Raw genomic sequence first — 15,417 nt, forward strand, 5'->3', positions numbered from 1 at the left:
TCATTGCAGCATTATTTACAATAGCCAAGGTATGGAAACAACCTCGGTATCTATTATGAATGAATGGATAAAGAAAATGGTATTATAATGGAATTTTATTCAGTCATAAAAAATAAAGTCGACATTTGTGACAACATGGATGAACATAGAGGGTATTATGCTAAGTGAAATATATTAGAAAAATACTTACACATGGCATTTAAAATACAGAGAGACTAGTAGTTGTTCGAGATGGAGCGGAGGAGTTGGAGAAATGGGTGAACTGTTCTTTGTTGTTTTTTAATTTAGATAAATTGAAAAATAAACAAGTGTAGCTTGGAAATTTAAATATCATAGCAGAGGTGATTCTTTGGATACTATAAAGACATTCTAGATGGCATAGTTGTAAATATCAAGAAGGCAACATTGGTGTATTTTAGAAGGAACAATAGCTAAAAACTATAATTTCACTCAGTATAAATATCATGCATATTATGAAATATTTATTTGACATTAATGTATTCACTTTTTAAATACATTAGCCTAAAATATTAAATGAAATATTATATTGCAATATGTAAATACTAAAAATAATTCAAATTTTTACTTTTCTACTCTAGGTTATAAAAAATATTTCTCCATTGTTTTCCATTTATTTATTTTTGCTTAATCCCTTCACCTTTTTCACCTAGCCTCACAACCCCCCTTCACTCTGACAACTGTCAGTCTCTTCTCTGTATCTATGAGTCTGTTTTTATTTTGTTTGTTTGTTTATTTTGTTCATTAGATTTCACATGAGTGAAATCATATGGATCTTGTTTTCTCTGACTGTCTTACTTATTTAGCATAATGCTAAATGCGTGTTTTTCATTGATTTTATCAGTTTTCAGTGTATTTTTTTTCATTACGAGATGCAGTGATAATCTAAGTTCATGATGCAAAATTTGAATTTTACATTGCCAAAATAACTGATTGAAAAGTTGGTTATTTAAATTGTCCATATCAGTGAACCCAATACTTTGTATTTTAGGAAACAACACTTTAATAAAATAGTGGATAACTGACAGGTTGACATGTTTAAATTTTAATAAATAAGGCCGTTAAGGATACTTAAAAAGCAAAAATGTTTGGCAAAATTCATATATTTCATATTTTCCATATATTGCCCAAACAGTGGTAGACTTAAAAAATACTGATTACAACATTTTTGTGTGTTCTGATACTTTGATGTATCAGAAGAAATATATAATGGCTCTATCACCTTCTTATATTTTTGATTCTGAAATTATGTATATCCCACGTTTCATGGAGGTGGAAAACGTTGGGAGGGAGGAGGCAGAGGGGAAAGAGAGATGAGACCTGTGCACCAAGCATGGAATATACATAAATCCTTCTTTCCTTTTCATTGGACCATCTTGGTTTAGTTGTCCATTTATGGAGCAGTAACAGGGAAATAGATAACCAACAATGTCCATAAGACACATTTTTATAAGACCATGTGAACACCATGGGTCTTAGATCGAAGCTAACCTAAGCCACCTTTTACACTTGAAGAAACATATACCTTGAGGGGCTAATTTATTTAACACAATAGTTGACTGACAGAATGAGAACTATAATTTATGCCTTTCATATCTCCTGACAATTACTGTACATTTCTCATTGTGGCTATATTTTAACAATCACTGTCCCCATTTTCCAGGCTATAGCAGGAAACCAAAAGTTTGGAAATTACTTTTAAAAAAGCATTTCTGAATGAATGGGCTATTCAAATATTGGCAAGAAAGACTATTTCAAAAAAGAAAACATTCTTTCACCTTCCAACTTGGATACATTCACACACACATTCACACACACAAATGATGATTTGGTCATTAATTTCTATTTCTTAACTTTAATGTGGGTTTTGGAGAGTATCTTGAGAAGAGTTTTTAAATCAAACAATAATAATCTAAAAAGACTGCCAGCAACTTTTGGTAGTTGTTCAAATTCCTCAAATCTAACATGATAAAATTATGTCCCTCTCACAACTTATTCTTCATTTACAAGTTTCAAAATATACAATATGTGAATCTATAACTTGAATGCTGTTAGTCCTACTTCATAGCAGGGATGTTGCTAAGGGATTACACCAAATAGAACTCTATTATATTTCAAAAGATGTTGTGGTTATATTTACCCAGAAGAACATTTTTCTACATTTAAAAACAGGAAATCTAATTTTTCCCAGAGAAGAGGGTATTTCACATAGTTTTTTAAAACTCATCAGCTAAATTGATTTGACTCCTTCCACACACATACACTATCACCATGACCCTCACCATATCATTTTGGACATTAAATGAGGAATAAGGTATGCTTTGTCATCTAAATAAGCATTTATAATTCTGTATTGATCAATGTCAGTGTGTGGTATCACCATTCATCCAGTGGTATCAAGCCAGTGGTATCCTTAGACTCCTCCTCTTTGTTAACTCCCACATCTCAGTGACAATCAGTATCTCTTGATTCTACCCAGAAATATCTGTTATGTTCTCCCATTGCCACTTTCCTAGTTCAGGTCTTTATAATGGTCCCCTAAACACTTGTAGCCTTCTTAAAAAACACACACACACACACACAGTTTTTATTATTTTCAATTAGAATTGTTCAGATATAATATTTTGTATTAGTTTCAAGTGTATGGCATAATTGTTAGGCAATCATATACTTCAAGGTGTACCCTGGATATTCTAGCACTCATCTGGAACCATACATAGTTGTTATAATATTACTAGTGGCCCAGTGCATGGATTTGTGCACATTGAAAGGAAATTAATTAGGTGGCCAATGGGTGGGACTAGGCAAGATGGGCTGGACACGCCCTGGAGCCACCTCCCCTGGTCTCTCCCGGCCAGCTGTACCTGGTGTGGTGCTGGGACTCAAAGGGCATCTGTGGAGTGAGCGGGGTCTCTCCAGCAGGTGGGGTCCCTCAGTCTGGCCTGCAGGGATGGGGCCAAAACTGGCAGTCTGACATCCCCGTAAGGGTCCCTGAGTGAAAGATGGCACTCTGCAAAGTTGCTATCACTTGGCAACTCCTGCATTGAGTGTATGCCCCCGGTGGTCAGTGTGTGTCATAACTACCGGCCGCTTAGCCTTTTATATATATAGATTGATTATATTCCCTATGCTGTACTTTACATCCCATGACTATTCCCCAGCTCCCATCTCTCCTGATGCCAATCTGTTTTACACTCCAGGCCAACCAATATCACATCATCCTCATGTCTGAAAGCCTTGGATGATTATTTTTTGTCTGCAAGATAAAATCGAAATTTATTCCTCTGACTCCTCAAACTATTAGCTCTGTCTCTCTTGCTCAGAGAATGTCTTCTGTAATCCCCATGGAACCACCACTCTCAACGTTTTGCCATGTGCTGAGCTCTCTGTGTTCTTTGACACCTCTTTCCATCTGAAGCTGTTTCTTTTTTCAAAACCGCTTTCTCACGCCCTACACCACCCCCTCCTTATCTGTTTGGGGAACTCACAAACTTAGTTCATATGTTGCCACTTGTATGGATAGTCGTACAAGCAGAGGAATCTTTTTTCTCTCTGGGATTTCACATAGCATTTTGTATATATCTATACTCTAGTTGAGTGATTTTCAACCTTTTTCATCTAATGGCACACATAAACTAATTACTAATATTCTTTGACTCACCAAAATGTATTTTTTGCCAATCTGGCCAAAAATAGGTATAATTTTGATTTATTCACATCAGATGGCTATTGTTGTGTTAGCTGTTGTAATTTTTTTATTTGACAATCTAAGGGAAAAGAGGTCAGGGCCTCTGTCTAAATAGGCAGGTATTGCATATTTTAAAAATTCTTGCTGCTCCAGCAGCTACCAATTGCAATTTTATGTCTCCCTGATTAAGTACATTTAGGATCTTGCACAGCATATGGTTTATATAGATCCTCAGTAAATAATGAACTTTTAAATGTGGAAATAAAAAAACTGTGTCTTTTCAGTGTGTGCTCTCTCAGACAGAATAAATTTGAATCTTTAATAATCTTTATGAAAAAAAAGGGCTGGTGATATTTTGCTCATTTTATAGGTGATCAAAGGAAATACTGACTTTCTGAGATATATTCAAAGATAGAACTCAGACTTGAGCCTTCAAACTCTGGTCTTTTCATCACACTGTGAGATATATATGCCTTGGTATCAGATTAGAAGTAACCCATCATGTAATTAATACTATGTAGACAGAGATAAATTATAATGATTATGGAGCTAGAAGTTTGGATCCAGCTTGTAAGAAAGCAACATCGAGCCCTTACCGGTTTGGCTCAGTGGATAGCGCGTCGTCCTGCAGACTCAAGGGTCCCAGGTTTGATTCCGGTCAAGGGCATGTACCTTGGGTGTGGGCACATCCCCAGAAGGGGGCATGCAGAAGGCAGCTGATTGATGTTTCTCACTCATCAATGTTTCTAACTCTCTATCCCTCTCCCTTCCTCTCTGTAAAAAATCAATAAAATATATTTTTCTAAAAAAGAAAGCAACATCAAAATAAAAATAACCCTGATGGAATAAAGTCTTCTCTTTTATTTAGAGAGATGCCTTTACAGAGTCAATTCTTAACTTTGGGTTCTTTGTCTTTAATTACTTTGGGGGTGGGTATACATTTTGGGGGTAGCATTTATTCAGTGATTCTCAACCTTCTGGCCCTTTAAATATAGTTCCTCATGTTGTGACCCAACCATAAAATTATTTTCGTTGCTACTTCATAACTGTAATGTTGCTACTGTTATGAATTGTAATGTAAATATCTGATATGCAGGATGGTCTTAGGCGACCCCTGTGAAAAGGTCATTGCACAATTAAAAATTGAACTAAGTATTGGCTAGTTCACTAAGGGAGTGATTATTAGGAAATCTTATGTCAATGGAGTAATATTCTTACTAGAGTGCTGAAAGTAAGCAATTTGAAATGGATGTTAGGTATATGCAATACTTTAGCCAGTTAAAACCATGGGCTTACATAAAAACTAGAGGCCCAGTGCATGAAATTCGTGCATGGAGGAGGGGGATTCCCCTCAGCCCAGCCTACATCCACTCCAATCAGGGACCCCTCAGGGGACGTCTGACCCTGTGGGATTGGGCCTAAACCCAGCAGTCGGACACCCCTCTCACAATCTGGGACCGCTGGCTCCTAACCACTCACCTGCCTGCCTGCCTGATCGCCCCTCACTGCCTCTGCCTGCATGCCTGATTGCCCCTAACTGCTTTTGCCTGCCTGATTGTCCCTAACTGTCCTCCCCTGCTGGCTTGATCTCACCCCAGCTGCCCTCCTCTGCTGGTGAATTTGGTTCTGATTGGTCAGTTTCTATGCCAGTCAGCAGCTCTGGGCCTATCAACGGGGCCTGATCAGAAAGATGGGGCTGATCAGCAGCCCCTGTGGAGGCCTGGAGAAAAATGGAGGCATGGCTATTGGCCAGGCTGGGAGAGAAAGAGAGGCAAGTTTTGATCAATGGCTGTCACCGAGGATCAGACCCTGCCTCTCTCTCTCTGCAGGCCTCTCTCCAGGCCTGATCCGCAGCCCCCTAGGCAGTCAGTGCTGGTTGAGCCTTCGGTGGTAACGGTCGTTATGACCCTGGATCTTTGTTATATAGATGATGTATCCCCAGTGGGGTTTGGGGGAATTAATTTACTTAAAATTTGATTAAAAATAGGTATAAAAATAGTAAAGGACATTTTTAAAAAAGAAAAATGTAAAAGATGTTTTACCTCATAAGGTATCAGAACATATCATATAGTCCTGTAATTCAAATTGTGTAATACACTGACATTTTGATGGAACTGAATAAAATGTCAAATATTATATATATACTAGTATACATGTATATATATGAAAACTTAGGATTTACTAAGGCCAACATTATAAATCATTGAGACTAGGATAAATTATATAAAATATGGTGTTTATTAGTTTATTGAAATTTACAAGATCCTTACTTCAAACCATCACAAACACTTGAAATTAATAATAAATATTAAAAAGAGGATAAAAAGTAGACAAAGGACATAAAGAGGCAATTCAAAAAGGAAGAAAGCGTAATGATGATATTTATTTGAAAAGATTATCTGCACTTATGAACAGATGAGCCAAATGGGCAAGGACTAGAAGACTTATTTTTAAAGGCTTGTAAATAAAACTGAAATAAAGGCGTTAGTTACTAATTTTAATGCTACTTTTTATAGTTAACTTATTTTAGTGTTGATGGTTTATACATAATTTAAAATTTACTAATTAAGTCTAAGTATTCTACCTAAAATTTATGTTTAATCTGGTTCGAACAAACATAAAGTATCTGTAATGCTTAGCACCTAGTTGTTCTTTGTGATAGGAAAACTCAAGAGTAAAAATAAAGAAATTTCTTGCCTGAGAATATAATAGGTAATTCAGATGGTCTCAAAACTGTAACAATCATGGGGGAAAAGTAAGAGTAAAATAAAACACAATTGTTCTGACAAAAATGATGCTTTAATTTCATAGATGTTGTCCTAATACTTTGCGTATTAATTTTACCTTTGGTGTAGCAAAGCAGGAAGCTGTTAATGAGTCATTATTTTTGTTGACATGGAATATTTTATAAGCCAAAGTCACAAAGAAGTGTAATAAGTATCATTAATAATAGGTAATATAAATGTCTAATAATCACACTACTGTAATATTTCAGAAAAATCTACTTAGGGAAAACAATTTTGTGTTTGTTTTTAATGGCCTTCACACAGAGCCACTAGACTAGACACTAGACTCAACCATATTACCTTTTGCTCTCTGATGGAGTGCTATTTAATTTTCAGGGAGTTCAAATATAATGATTATGTATCTCATTCATTAGACATGGGATAGAGAAACTATAGTATGCTTTTTGGTATATCATATGTTTAAATACTTTAAGAAACACTTCTACTTCCTTAACTAGCTCTGAGACATGACTCTATGAACAATTGAAGTAACTAGACCCCTCACTGGTTGATTAGATTGAATTGACAAATTGGATCAGATATTCCTTTGAATGTTTGTCACAACATCTGTGGGAAGTCATGAAAAATGTCAGAAATGTTTGGACCCATCCAGAAGCTCTTGGGGACATAGTAAAAGTCTGTAAAAAGCAATAGGATAAACCAACATTGGCCCTCAACCAGTCTGGCAGCCTGTTTATTGTTTTGGATGCTGCTTGTGTCTAAGCATTTGCTTTAAATATTTGATGTAGTTAATTAATGAGTATTTTGCATCTTCTGTCTATTATAAAAATCTGCTTATAAAAAATAAATGCAAGCAAATTACAAACATTAGAAGACCAATCTGAAAACTGTCTCCTCAAATGCCCACTACCAGTTTGTTTGCCAGGATATTACTGTAATCTGATTTTTATTACATAATTGGAATTGTTACATAGATAGCTAAAGGCAAGAGTATCTAACAGTATTTTCTAAGATACTAATCCAAGAGTGGTTCAATACACACAGACGTTAGGCTATGTGGGGTGGAACAGGCAGGGAGAATGGGAGAAGACGGAAATTAGGCCTTGCTAAAGATTTCTCAACTCTCTTCTGAAGATGTTAAAGAGGCCCCGATAGATTTTTTAGCAGGGAAATTATGTGTTTAGCATTGAATTGTTTAAAGCTTATGCTGGCAGATACACAGAACATGGAGTGGGAAGAAATTGGAGGTGTGATTTAGGTGTTTATTGCAGCAAGCCAGATAAGGAATAAATTATGTAGTCTGAAACTAAGGCTATGTCAGTAAGCATAACCCATGGACACAATCAGTAGTGGATGGTGAGGGCATGTGCTGACAGGGGTGGGAACAAGGGGGAGAGGTCAATGGGAGAAAAAGGATTAATATGTAATACTTTAAACAATAAAGAATTTTTAAAAAGAATGGAAAAGAAGTGAAGTTGAGAGATTTTATAAATAGAAATGATGGGACTTGTTGATTGTCTTAATGCTATGAGATAAAATAACTTAATAATTGTATCTTTATAAATGTATAATTAAAAATCCATCATTTTTTGGATACTTAAAATGTCTTACATTTTTGTTTTCTTGCAGTCATTCTCATTTTTAGCTTGTTTAGGTGGGGGGCACATTGAAATATTAGTAAGACAGTTTTAAACTACTTGTCTGCAGATGAACTTTGCATTGTTGTTGTTTTAGATAAATCACTTATACCATTATAGTAAACATAACAACGTATTTTTGATGATAAATACATAGGTAGATATATCCCATTCCAGATCACCACTTATTGTGTTAATGTAGTTAAATTGTTTTTTTCAACTCATTTGAAAAAGGTGAATAACAGCACTTCAACTATTTCCTTTTAGGAGACATCATAAAGATAGTGAACTTTTTTCCTTCATAGCATTTTTCTCTCCCTCCCTCATTCCCACCCTCCTTCTAACTAGGATCAGCTACAACTGTCTTTCCAGCTTTTGTTTTCTTATCTCAATTATTTCTCTACCTATCTATTCCAGGAAGTCCTTCAAACACTAGTGTATGTGTGTATGTCTCTGTGTGTGGGCACATGTGTGCACTTGTTTGAAATAGTACCAATTTTTTCTTCATATTTAAAATCATTTGAAAACTTGGCTAAGCTTTTTCTTTCTTTATATGTATTTTTTTGCTTTTCATCACTTGTATTTTTTCTTTTCTTTTTTTTTTTACCAATAATACCATATTGTATTTTATCACTTCCTGATTACCCAAACCTTTTTCATTGAGGTAAAATTGGTACATAACATTATATAAATTTCAGATGCAACATTAAAATTCAACATCTGTATACACTCTGACTATTTTATTTAGCATAATACCTTCAAAGTTCATCCATATTGTCAGAAATGGCAAGATTTCATTCTCTTTTATGGCCTCTTTTTAAGAGGCCCGATGCACAAAATTTGTACAAGAGTAGGCCTTGCTTCCCCTGGCTGCCTGCACCGGCTTCCCTCTGGCACCATGAACCCGGGCTTTCCTTGCAGCCCCAGCTTGTCCAGGATGTCTGGTCTAATTAGCATATTACGCTCTTATTATTATAGATAGTATTGTGTATAATCACATCTTGTTTATCCATTCATTCAACAACAGCACTTAGGTTGTTCCCGTATCTTGGCTATTGTAGATAATGCTTCAATGAACATAGGGTTGCATATATCTTTTTGAATTATTGTTCTTATATTTTTTGGATAAATACCCAAAAGTGAATAGCTGGATCATATGTATTTTTATTCTTAATTTTATGAGGAACTTCCATAGTGATTACACCAATTTACATTCCCACCAACAGAGTGCAAGGGTTCCATTTTCTCCACCTCTACACCAGCACTTCTGATTTCTTGTCTTTTTTATAATAACCATTCTGACAGGTGTGAGGTAATATCTCATTATGGTTTGATTTGCATTTCCCTAATCATTAGTGACAAACATCTTTTTGTGTGCCTGTTGACCAATGGAATGTCTTCTTTGTAAAAATGCCTGTTCAGGATCTCTGTCCATTTTTCTTTTTGTTATTGAGTTTTATGAGCACTTTATATATTTTGAATATAGATAGATCTTTTTTTAATTTATTAAATCAATCTGTGTATTTTGAGTAGAAAATTTAGATCATTTACATTTAAAGCAATTATTGATAGGTAAGTGTGTACTTATAGCATAGTCATTTTGTTCATTGTTTTCTAATGTTATTATAGTTCCTCTCTGTTCTTTCTCTCTCTTCTTTGTGGTTTGATGGCTTTCTTTAGTGTTATATTGATTTTTTATCTTATTTTTCTGATGTATTTACTATAAGTTTTTGCTCTGTGGTTATCATGAAGTTCACATATAACATTCTATGTACATAATGGTCTGTTAAGTTGATAACACCTTAAATTTAATCACATTTCAAAATTTTTCATTTTTATTCCTCCCAACATCTATCTGTCTGTCTATCTATCTATCTATCTATCTATCTATCTATATATCTATATTGATTTCAGAGAGGAAGAGAGAGGGAGAGATAGAAACATCACTGATGAGAGAGAATAATTGATCGCCCTCTTGTAAAAACCTCAAAGAAAAATACATAAAGAAAAGGTGAATGTTAATTTACTTCAGATACTACCGGGGCATGTGCCCTTGACAGGAATTGAACACAGGACTCTTCAATATATAGGCTGATGCTCTATCCACTGAGCAAAACTAGCTAGGACACACATTTTATATTCTTGATGTCACATTTTATATCTTTTTATTTCAGGCATCCCTTAACTAATTATTGTATTTTTAGTTCATTTAAAAATGGATAAAAAAAATATCCAGTAGAGAGAGAAAAGAAACACAGTTAAGTCTATTCCCTTCAATAAATACTACCCTCTTGGATTACTCCTCTATTACCCACAGTCCTTTCAATCATATTAAGTGAAGATTATCTCGACAATAAGAACACCTTTTTGGCAGCTGAAGTTCCCTTCTGGTGCAATTAGAATTCACCAGTCTTCATATTTCAATTTTACTTCAAAGTATGGGTAAAGGACGGATGTGATAAGGTTTTATGTAGTATAGTGGGAATAGACATGTTTATGCAAGGAACCTGGAGATGCCAAGAACTAGAGTGAAGGGGCATAATCTGAATACTAACATTCCACCGGGATAAACAACTCTGAATCTTGCCTTTTATAAATGTGATGTGAATCAAGTATTAAGGCTGTTTTGTATTATATTACTTAATTTTTGAAAATTTCAACAAAATTTTTTATCTATTTAAGAACATTTTGTTAGAAGTATTGGCATAAGTTACTAGATTTTGAAAACATAAAAAACATTTTTTGGAAGGAATGTAAAAGTCATGGCTTCTTGATAATATCAGCATATGTTTTTCTGCTTGTGTGCTTTTATTAGTTTGGTTTAGAAATATATGTGGGCCATCAAACTGATATCTTAAAGCTACTTATCTCTTTTTTTAAAAAAAATGTATTTTTATTGATTTTAGAGAGGAAGGGAGAGGAAGAGGGTGATAGAAACATAAGTAATGAGAGAGAATCATTGATTGGCTGACTCCTGCATGTCCTCTACTGGGGATCAAGCCCACAACCCAGCCATGACCAGGATTTGAACCGTGACCTCCTGGTTCCTAGGTTGGTGCTCAACCACTGAGCCATGCCGGCTGAGCTCTCTTTTTTAACTTTGAACCATCTATGTAGGTAAAATGTGTCAAGTATTGCCAGTTTTACATGGTTCAACCCAATAGAGTTTCTTGCCCTTTTCGGCCTTGGAGAAGAGAACCCTCTGTGTATTTCTCCTTTTAGATTTTTGGCTCAATCTCGGGTTGAGCATATTTGGAGTGGCAGTCCCACTCCTGCACCTGCTATGCTGTTCAGTTAGCACGCTGATGCTTTCCTACACAGCTCAACTAACCACATCCCAAAAATGTGAGTGTGATCTTGAAAAACGCTGTTCCAACGTGACCACCAGATAGCTTCACGATCTGCCTGGTCATCCCCTTGACTGTGTCTTCCTTAAAAAAAAAAAAGTGTGTCATCTGGGTATAGAGAATGAGAAGGATGTTCTCTTGTTCTCTGCTTAAATTCTCAGAAATTGTCCTTCCAAACCACAAACTAGAGAATTGGAATTGGACTTTTTTTTTCTGATTGAGTTAATGTAGTATGTTCCCTTCCTCCACCCCCCGCCCCCCAACACACACACACACACACACCCCTGAAAAAAAGAAAAAGAAAAGAAAAATGTGTTCTGTAGGCATGGGAAGGGATATGAAATGAAGGTGTGGAACAAGTGTAGTGTTTCAGCCCCAGAAATGTATCTTTGGCAAATTATATAGGGAGAAGCTGATTAAATGTGTCTACCATTTTTTCTAAGAATATTTTGGAATGGACAGATATAGTCTCTAGGTGTTTCTTTGCAGCTGAGAGTTGGGGAGATAGAGATGGCATATGAGAAATCCTTACATTTGCATTGAGGGGACACAGATTCTATGTCATTGCATATATGTAGGTAGGCGTTACTTCTACTGAGCTGTACTAAGTCAAATGTCTAAATATAAAAGTATTCCCTATTGACAGCATGGCCTTCTTATTATCCTAATTTACTTCACTGGCTGCTAGTTGGATGTTATCTTTGTTGCTATTTTACACGTGCCCATTCCATAGATCCAACTCACTCAGGAAGCTTGAATGCAACATTAATGGATAGAATGAATGCAGTTGCATGTCTCACCATTGAGCAAGGGGAAGGGAAGGAACCAGAGCTAAGTTTAACTGAACTATTATGATGCCAGGCCCTTACAGTAATTTTTATTTCAGCTTCCAAATTCTTCCCAACTTGCCAAAAATTATAATTTTAACTTCACCCCTAAATTTTAACTAATCTACCCAAGGTTCTTTTAGCAAGCAGGTTTTCCTCTAAAGAAAGTTGCTGATTCATGATAGAAGCTTCATTTTCATATTTAGGATGATTTCCTGCAAGGGAAGACTATGCTAAGTTTTTTAGTTTTGCTTTTGTTTTAATTTGTGTTTTTAATCACTCTTCTGTAATAAATTTTTCAATGGTTTCTTATTGCTTTTCAATTCATAAATTAATCTGTGATTTCCTACACACAGCTGGTGTCTCATCTGTAGCCTTTCTTCCCTCTCCTCTGCCCCCCTCCCACCATCACCTCACAACAAAGTTCTACTCTACTTCCTTCACTTCCTTGCCATTGACTATTCTGGGGATCACATCTAAGATTAGGAAAGAGAAGGCTTGGGGAGGGGGTGAGAAAATTTTGGACAAGGGGATCAAATAGAAGGATATTTGTCCCAAATAAGAGCTCATGAATGACAGTAGAGACAGAATTAAAGAATGTGATGAAAATTTTTTAAAGGGAGTGGTAGGATTTGGTGATATTATGTTAGAAGGGATCTGGAGCTGTGAATAGTCAATGATGATTCTCAGTTTTCTAGTTGGACCACCAAATGAATGTACTTGCCTTTAACAAAGACGAGTAGAACAAAAGATAGAGTAAATTTGGGGGTGAAGGTAAATAAAGCAAGTTTGCTTTTTCTCCCTTGTTGACAAATCTGAGTCTGCATAGATGGTACACATATATATGCGCATTTGTAAATACTCATTGGTATTTCTTCTGGTTATATTCAAATACTGAAATTGTACTAAACAACATATATGCCATTTGCATCATTTTATTAGTTTTCCATTGCAGCATAACAGATTACTACAAATTTAGCAGCTTTATACAATACATTTATTAGCTCACAATGTTCATGGTTAGCAAGCTGGACTTGGTTTACCTGGGTGGTCTGTTCAGGGTCTCAAAAGGCTTCAATCAAGTGTCGACCAGGTCTGGAGTCACGTCACAGGCTTAGGTTCCCCTTTCAGGTTCATGTGGTTGTTGGTGGGTTTATATTCTTCCAGTTGCAAAATTCAAGAAAGCTTGCTTCCTCAAGACCAGCAGGAGGAAGAGTCTCTTGACTTCCTTTGAAGGGTTCACCTGCTTAGGAAAGTCCTAACCAACATGATCTTTTGCATTAACTTAAAGTTAAGTGATTAAAGACCTTAATTACACCTGAAAAATCTTCTGCCTTTGCCATACAGGTTCAAAGCAAGTTATAGATTTTAACCATTTTCAAGGGGAGAGAATATTGGAAGGGAATGGGTCATCTTAAAATTCTGCCTACCACAATTATGTTCTATGTTTATGCAGGTGTGTGTGTTTGTGTGTGTGTAGATAATGAGTTACAAATATCCATAAACAGGTGACAGTTACACCTCTTTCCTTCTGATTTGATATTTTTTCCCCTGAAAGTTTTCTACTTCTATTGTCATATCTCTTTTCTGGCATCCTGTCCTGACTTCACCTTTCTTAGACAAGAAAACACTAGATTTGGCTCTGAAGTGCACATTTCAATGCATTCCCCCTGTCTTGGCAGCAATGGTGAGTGAGCCCTTGTAAATCATTAGTGATCCAGAATGTGCTTCAGCCATTTGGAGTGAAGCCATGGCCCATTGTGTGATGCCTCCAGCCTAGAAACCAAATAAATAAGCTAAATATGTAGTCTCTCCTTAAGTATCTGTTTTTTTATTAATTTTATGTAACATTCAGTCATTCTTGCAGTGGTGCAGAGAGATATTAACCCTTCTTTGTCCTACCTACCCCAGCAAGGTTAAAAGGTGTCTGTAAAAAAAACATGGTCACAGGAGACCTTTTTTCCTAGCTCTTGTCAATATATTGGGTAAATTTCCTGGAAGTGTAGGCATAGGTTGGTTATATGCATGTATATATGCTCCGCAGGTCACACCATAAAAGGATTAGGTGTGGCTTACAAGATAGATTTTAAGTTGGTGTAATATAAGCAGAATTTAATTGGAATGAAGCAAAGAAGAAAAAGCACATGAGTCATCATAGTTAATGCCACTGAACTTAACCCCTTCCCCGGCAGAAACGTGTATACTCGTTTTCACAAAATGTTCTTTTTCAGTCGTCGACGAGTATACTAAGAAAATATGGTAAAAAAATATGGTTTATAGGAAGACGAGTTACAAACTGTTTTCATAACCAGCATCAAAAATACTATATAGAACCAAAATAAAAAAATTAGTCTGAAAAAGAAACGTTTTTAACAAAAAAATTGTTGGGGAAGGGGTTAACTTTCAACTCTGACAGTCACAGTTGGGCCAATGTGGCAATTATTTTGTTTTCATTCATACAAAAGAATAAATGTCTCAGTTCCTTGGGGGAAACATTGTGTTTTCAGGTACCACATGTTTTTCCATGTGTGTCTTTATGGAGAACTCTAGATAATATAATAGACCCTGTCCTAACAGCATGGTGGCAACAAATCCAAATGCAGATATAGAATATCTATAATAATACAAGTGTAATATGCAAATCGACTGAATGGTCAAACAGCGGAATGACTATCTGGACAACCACACTATGACACCCACTGGCACCAGGCCAGCCAAGGTGGGTGCAATGCAATTGGTCGGGGTCTGGCCATCACTGCATGATTGCCCTGCACAGGCCACTGCATGGCAGGACAATCAATCAATCAGGGGGCTCCATGATTGCCCCAAAGAGGGAGCCCAGGCCACTGACCAGCAGGCTGTGGTGAGTGGGTGGGGCCTACTTCTTTGGGGCAATCAATGGTGGGACTCCTGGACTGTGAGAGGGCACAGGCTGGGCTGAGGGACTCCCTATCCCCTCCACCCTCCAGCCCCCAGTGCACGAATGTTGTGCACCAAGCCTCTAGTTTTCTTATAACTGTCTTTAGTGAAAGCTAAGGTGGAATATTGAATCTGAACTCAGGGCAGGTGACCCAAGTACTAAACTACTATGGACAATTCTGGTTATTAACCAATTCTTAGATGAAACTCATAGAATCTGAGTCTTGGAGGTAT

General features: G+C 36.3%; 1 protein-coding gene across 2 annotated transcripts in view; it reads left to right on the plus strand.

Annotated features, from left to right (window-relative positions):
- PDE4D (phosphodiesterase 4D) overlaps window positions 1-15,417 on the plus strand; it is a 1,003,569-nt gene that overhangs the window by 223,143 nt on the left and 765,009 nt on the right. The window lies entirely within an intron of this gene.

The sequence above is a fragment of the Myotis davidii genome, unplaced genomic scaffold, assembly GCF_000327345.1.
Source record: "Myotis davidii unplaced genomic scaffold, ASM32734v1 scaffold135, whole genome shotgun sequence".
NCBI classification, from domain to species: domain Eukaryota; kingdom Metazoa; phylum Chordata; class Mammalia; order Chiroptera; family Vespertilionidae; genus Myotis; species Myotis davidii.